The 6,000-nt window shown below is 45.3% G+C and overlaps 1 long non-coding RNA gene across 2 annotated transcripts in view; it reads right to left on the minus strand.

Annotated features, from left to right (window-relative positions):
- LOC135099995 (uncharacterized) overlaps positions 1-5,719 on the minus strand; it is an 86,044-nt gene extending 80,325 nt beyond the window's left edge. The window contains exon 1 of one of the 2 annotated variants that reach the window (XR_010268475.1): positions 3,691-5,719. This is a non-coding gene — a long non-coding RNA (uncharacterized LOC135099995). The remainder of the gene's footprint in view (positions 1-3,690) is intronic. The other variant, XR_010268474.1, reaches the window with a different exon arrangement.
- Positions 5,720-6,000: the final 281 nt, after the last annotated feature.

The following is a 6,000-nucleotide window of genomic DNA, read 5'->3' on the forward strand; positions in this document are numbered from 1 at the left end:
AAAAATGAAAATAAAAATAAAAGCCGAGTACACTCATATTCCTCAATGAAAAAATATGAAGTGAGGGAAGTACTGAGGAGCAAGTGGTGGTGGTGGTTCGAAAACCAGGATTACAAAAAGTGTCCTAGGATTTGTTCTTGAGACTTCTGTTAAGTTATTTTTGCATGCTCTATCTTCTTCCACAAATATTAACATTGTCAAGATCCTATGTTTTCGTGAATTTGCTATTAAAAAATCTCCAGTACCACTTCGTGTGTGTGTGTGTGTGTGTGTGTGTGTGTGTGTGTGTGTGTGTGTGTGTGTGTGTGTGTGTTTGTGTGTGTGTGTTGGGGAAGGGGGCGAAAGAGATAACTTTCCCAAGCGTCTCGTCACACGCAGTGCAATCAGACATCCTGCACGCCCGCTCTGAACACGCCGATGTTTATGACCTGGTGTTTGTGTTGCACTTTACAGTCCTGCGTGGGGTGCTTCCCTCCTGGCGCGGTGCAGGGCTGGCCTGTGACGTCACCTGTATGCTGATTATTGTTTGAGTTTGTCCAACAGAGGAAAGTGTGAAAGTATGAGCGAGGTGAGCAGAATTTTGCCGCTATTGGGCCGCGTTACCCGCACTTGTCAACACCCGGTGTGGACGTAGCGGGTTTTACCTAAGAATCCCCATTCCTGATCTTCGACCTGCTTCCACTCTTCCATTTCTTTTCCTCCCAGAACTTTCTCTAAATATTGACCTGAGGGTTACTTCCAGGTCAAATCCAACATGTTTCCTTGCATCGCTAACGACTCCCCTGATGCTTCCCATCGCTGTGAAACATTGCGTGACTCTGCGTGATTTGTCGCATCGTCGGTGTAATAATACGGTCCCCTTGTAGGAGGATGAGGAAGAAAACTCCAGTGAGTGAGGTGATCGTTTTGACTGGCAGGGATGGGGAAGGGAGGGGAGAGGGAAGGAGGACAGCATAGGCTAAGTTCAAAGCGCCTCGCGGGCTTTAATATGAGTATACGCCCCTCATTGCCGGCGCCGACTCAGTGGTGATCGTCATGACCTTCGACCTCTAATGAATGTTTTGAATCATCCTCAAAAGTGAGGTAAAAGAGACTGGCGTGTTAACGATGTTTGAGGAGCGTAACAAAACATGTTCCTATTTCTAGTGATGGCTAAACGGCAATGCAGAGATCATCAGCAAACTTCCGCAAGATTTTTTAATGTTCATCAGCAGACATCGAGTCGTGTATCGCAAGTCTATCAAAGAAAAATTGACAATCGTGCTATATTTCATGCAAGTCACGTGCCATCTCCTACTACCCCACTTCCCCCGCTCCATCCCCACTCCTCTCGGAAAAAGTCTAAACTGGAAATTACAAGACAAATACCATAGCGATGACTAACTCAATGTACGATGTTTTAGGAGAGGGTCAATGGAGACGTGCACCCGTGACACGCACTGACAAATCTACAGCTATACAAGAACACACAGACGTACAGACATACAACAACTCACGTGTTTATTCATTAATCTTCCTCTCACTGTATTTTCACCACCAATTTTTTTTTTTTTTTACGCTGCATTTCATCTTATAATCAAGAAGTAAACAAGCTTTCCCCCGCCATCCGTCGCTTTCATTCACATCTCACGGTTAGCATGTACGTACTTACGATAGAGCGCCGTCATCTGTCATCATCTATGCCATTGCCTATACTTTATTTAGGCTTCATATTGGCTCCGCTGCTTTCCCACACCCTCATCACATTAGGCGCCGCTAATGCCACTCATTCCTTCACCAATTACTATCATAACCATAATTGCCTGAAGGCGAGCGAGGGAAAGAATTTTAGGCAGTTCTCAGCTTAATGGCGGATATGCTCCACCACATAATGTGCTATAATAAAAGAAAGCATGGTTTTATATTATACGATGCGCCACGTATGCTGTATTCATGGTATAAAGTTACATGCAATATGTGGCTAATGTGCAGTAATCTTAAAACAAATACAAGGTAAAGATCAAAGTCAGTTTACGTCCGGAAAAACACGCCGCCTTTCCCGCACCTCGTTTGCTTTCCTCCAGCATTCCCTGATGTGTCTTGCGTCCTTTCTACACACGTCTTATAAAACAAAAAGTACCCACATTTTTTTTTCATGAAAGTTTTTGTATAACCTGACAATACATACCGTATAAAAAGTAAATAAGACCAACAGCTTTACTCTCTTCACGTGTTGTGCTATCAAATCAAAATCCAAGCTCAGTTGTAAAGGAAAGGAATGAAACGAGCCGGGGACTGATTAGCGGAGGCCGTGTCGTATACGGTTTGGTGCGTGACCCTCACCGCTTGGCGTCGTGTCACGAGGAGACCCAGGAGTTGTGGGAGTGTTGAGATTAAAGACAGTCAGATAAGGAAAGGCTGCTGCTGACGATGATATCTCTGACTCATGTCTTAAACTTTTTCTTTAATACAGTTTTACTTTCTATATTTTCTCCTCTGATTCTGAGACACTAAAATTGTTCGCTCAGGGCAACTCCAAAGCAATTTCAAGTTTCCTTTTGTTTGATGCACACACGCAAGCACGCACACGCGCGCGCGCGCGCACACACACACACACACACACACACACACACACACACACACACACACCATTCTTTTCAACTTTTCTCGTCATGTTATATTTTCCCTAACGTCTTTTATATGCGCCCCTCCCATTCCATTAAAGATGATAGAGCCAGTCATCACTCACACTGTACGTAGCAGCTCTAAAGAAAAACACACACACACACACACACACACACTTCCCCAGCACAACAATTCATCAACTGGGGCTGTATAAAACGTGTCATAGCTAGGCCAAAAAAGAAAGGCGAAATCCACTTAACCCAGAAATTAAGGTAATCATAACACCTAACTATCTTGTTGCTGCGAAAAGCTAACAGGAGAAAATGCATTTGTGCAGTAGTGATGGCCTTGGGGATCGTCGAGAAAGCCATCCTTGCCACGAAACCATTTGAAAATTGTTTGTTTACATTGAGGCGTTCCTACAAGATCAGTATTTCAAAGATTTAAATACTATCTTATCCACTGTCTCTCTTATTTCAATACGTAAAAACGCAGCAATACTTATGAAAGCTATAAATTGGTAGTAAATGGCAGCTTTTGCTTCGTCTTTTAGTATTTGAAATCAAGTAAGCGCTACATATAGCAGACGATTATAATAACCAGTTTCGCTCGTCATAACTTATGACATATGACATGATGGATGTTCTCTGTCATGATACGCATCTGTCGTATCTATGACATGTCATAACTTTATGAAGAATACAGCAACTGAGGAATAAGAACACCTTCATTAATCACACCCGTCCACAAACCATCAACACCACCCATGCCCTCCCAAACACGCCTCTCTCCACCAGGTCCTGTTTATACCAGTACTGTGCATGGCCGCCTCCATCACCCAAACATTCCTGTCACCTCCAACAGTCATCATTTCCCACAACACTACCTACTACTACCTCTTCTGCTCTGGCAAAACAAAATCACACTACTATCCTACTTTGAGGTGCTTTCTACTTACATCCACACCTGATGTCTTTACCCAACACTTCATGCTCTCACCCACACCTCCCACCACCACCCACGCACACCAGCCCGGGGGGATCTGGCAGCGCCCTTCACCTGCTGACGTGGAGAACACTCACTCACCTACACCAAAGTCAAAAGCATTTTCCTTTGGAGGGGATGCTGCGTGGCGGAGGGGGAGATGGAGGGGGTAATGAATGCGCGTATTTTACCAGTTTTTTTCCATTTTCCTTTTTTTTTTTTTTCTAGTGGATGAGTCAGTCCAGTGTCTTTCTCTCCCAAGGCCTGAGCCACTTGACCCCCGCCACGCTGCTCCGGCAAACGGGACTTGTCAATTACGTTTATCACAAACATTCTTCTTCTTGTCTCGGGAAAACGGAAATAATTCACTTACAAGAGTAAGCTGATGACACTACGAGTTTGCATGCAGTATATGCATCACTTTGATCTTGAGCCGATGGCAGGAACTACGAGACGTAATGAGGCTGAGTCCCACACTGTACTGCAGCGGCCATGTATATATCGTGTCCGTGAGATTCCCAGGTAAACACTGTAGATCCGCGGTGCTTTAATGGGGGCAACGCTAAAGTACAACGGGTGTGACCGGGCGGTGGAGTGACACACACAAGACTGAGCTCTAAGCAAGTGTACAGAAAATGGTGCGAATCCTCGAAGCCTGAATTGAATTAAACGTGTCATAGCACAAACACTGAAGCAATGAAACGGCGAGAACGAAACACTGAGACAATGAAACCTTAATTGCCATACTTTTTCATGTAATATTTATGGGAGCTTGCAGTTTTGATGAAGCTGATGTACTGCACTATAATAACAATGTCATATAGCACAGATTAGTGTTAGGGAAAAAAGAAAAAAAGCGCTGCCTCTCCGATCGAGAAACTGTGTGAACCAGCATCGAGCTCACAACCACAGCTACAAACGAAGCACTGCACCACTTGAGAGTCACAAGGACCCGGCACCAAGGCAGGGGTGAATGGGTACACGCTGGGCATCAGATCCTCCACGACAGGTCTGTCTCCGGAAGAATTTAAACCCGACACTCCACGTCCATCACTTCCGTACACCGGCCACTCGTCCACCGCATTTTGCATAACATTTATATTTTGGGTGCAGAGAAAAATGCAGACTAGAAAATTTATATCACCCATTATATTCGTATTTAACAAACCGTAGGAAAAGAAAGCTTGCGTCACTATACCAAGGAATGTACTGCTGAGGGAGGAAAACGTGGCGCTACTGGGATGAAGGATTCCATTTCTTTTCTTTTCTTTTATGGCAAGAGACCGAGGAAACTTTTCAAACTGCCGGCGGGGTAGAAAATGAGCTACCGATATGAGCCGCCATGTAACGGAGCATCGGACACACACAATTTCATTGGCAGTCAGCGGCCATCGAGACGACACAGCAACCATCGATGGCCGGACGACCCGATCGTGACCGGGAAATGTCTATTGGACTTTCTCCTCAAAAGAAAGTTCGCGTTCATTATGAGCCTTGATTATCTTTGCTTCATTAGAACAATACGTAAGCCTCCAGACACCGTTTGCTCGTCCTGAATATCTTTTCGTCTGCTCTCACTGAACACTCGATCTCATGGCTCCGGTCTTCATATGTCCCCCCACCAGCGAGTCTCGGGGAGGGGGAGATTATCTTTGCTTCATTAGACGTACACTGAAGCCTCAAAGTACCGTTAGTTCCTCAGAAATAACCGCTTCGTTTGCCCTTACTGACCACTCCACCTGATGATTCCAGCCCTCATATCTCCCCCTATAAAAGTAACTACGTGAAGTGATTTTGCTTCTTTATAATTATACCTACGCCTTCGCCCTGTTCTCCCCTTACTGACTGTTCTAATTCGTGCCTTCAGTCTTTATATCTTCACTAAACGCGAGTCTGCGGTGAGTCGAGGCAAAGCGAATCAAGAAGTGCAGGGTAATTTACATCCATTTTCCCGTGGGCCGTGACTAGCGGACACGTCACCCGCACCTCGACCATTATTGACAGCCGCCAACACCACAAAAAGAATACGACGACAGATCACTTCTTTCTTTAATGAGTTTTTTGTCTCCTCTTTACAGGTGAGTGGGTGACTTCCGCGCCGTCTACAGCGTCTGGTGGACCCTAAGTGTCTCGCGACGTCCTCCGGGAATGGCAAAGCAGTAAGTTAGTGCCTGGTATACTATTTTAACACGAACGACATGCATCTTCTCGTTTCACTAATGACTCCCCTCACAGCGCCCGCCTGTCCAAAGCTCAACTGGCTCAAGTCACGGACCGACAACACAGTGAATGGAGTTTTGCCCAAAACGGGATGAATGTTGACCACCAGCATAGAGCAGAGTGGACGTCTCAAAGAAAATGGGGAAACAACTGCTTGGTGTGTGTGTGTGTGTGTGTGTGTGTGTGTGTGGT

The sequence above is a fragment of the Scylla paramamosain genome, chromosome 4 (genome assembly GCF_035594125.1).
Source record: "Scylla paramamosain isolate STU-SP2022 chromosome 4, ASM3559412v1, whole genome shotgun sequence".
NCBI lineage: Eukaryota > Metazoa > Arthropoda > Malacostraca > Decapoda > Portunidae > Scylla > Scylla paramamosain.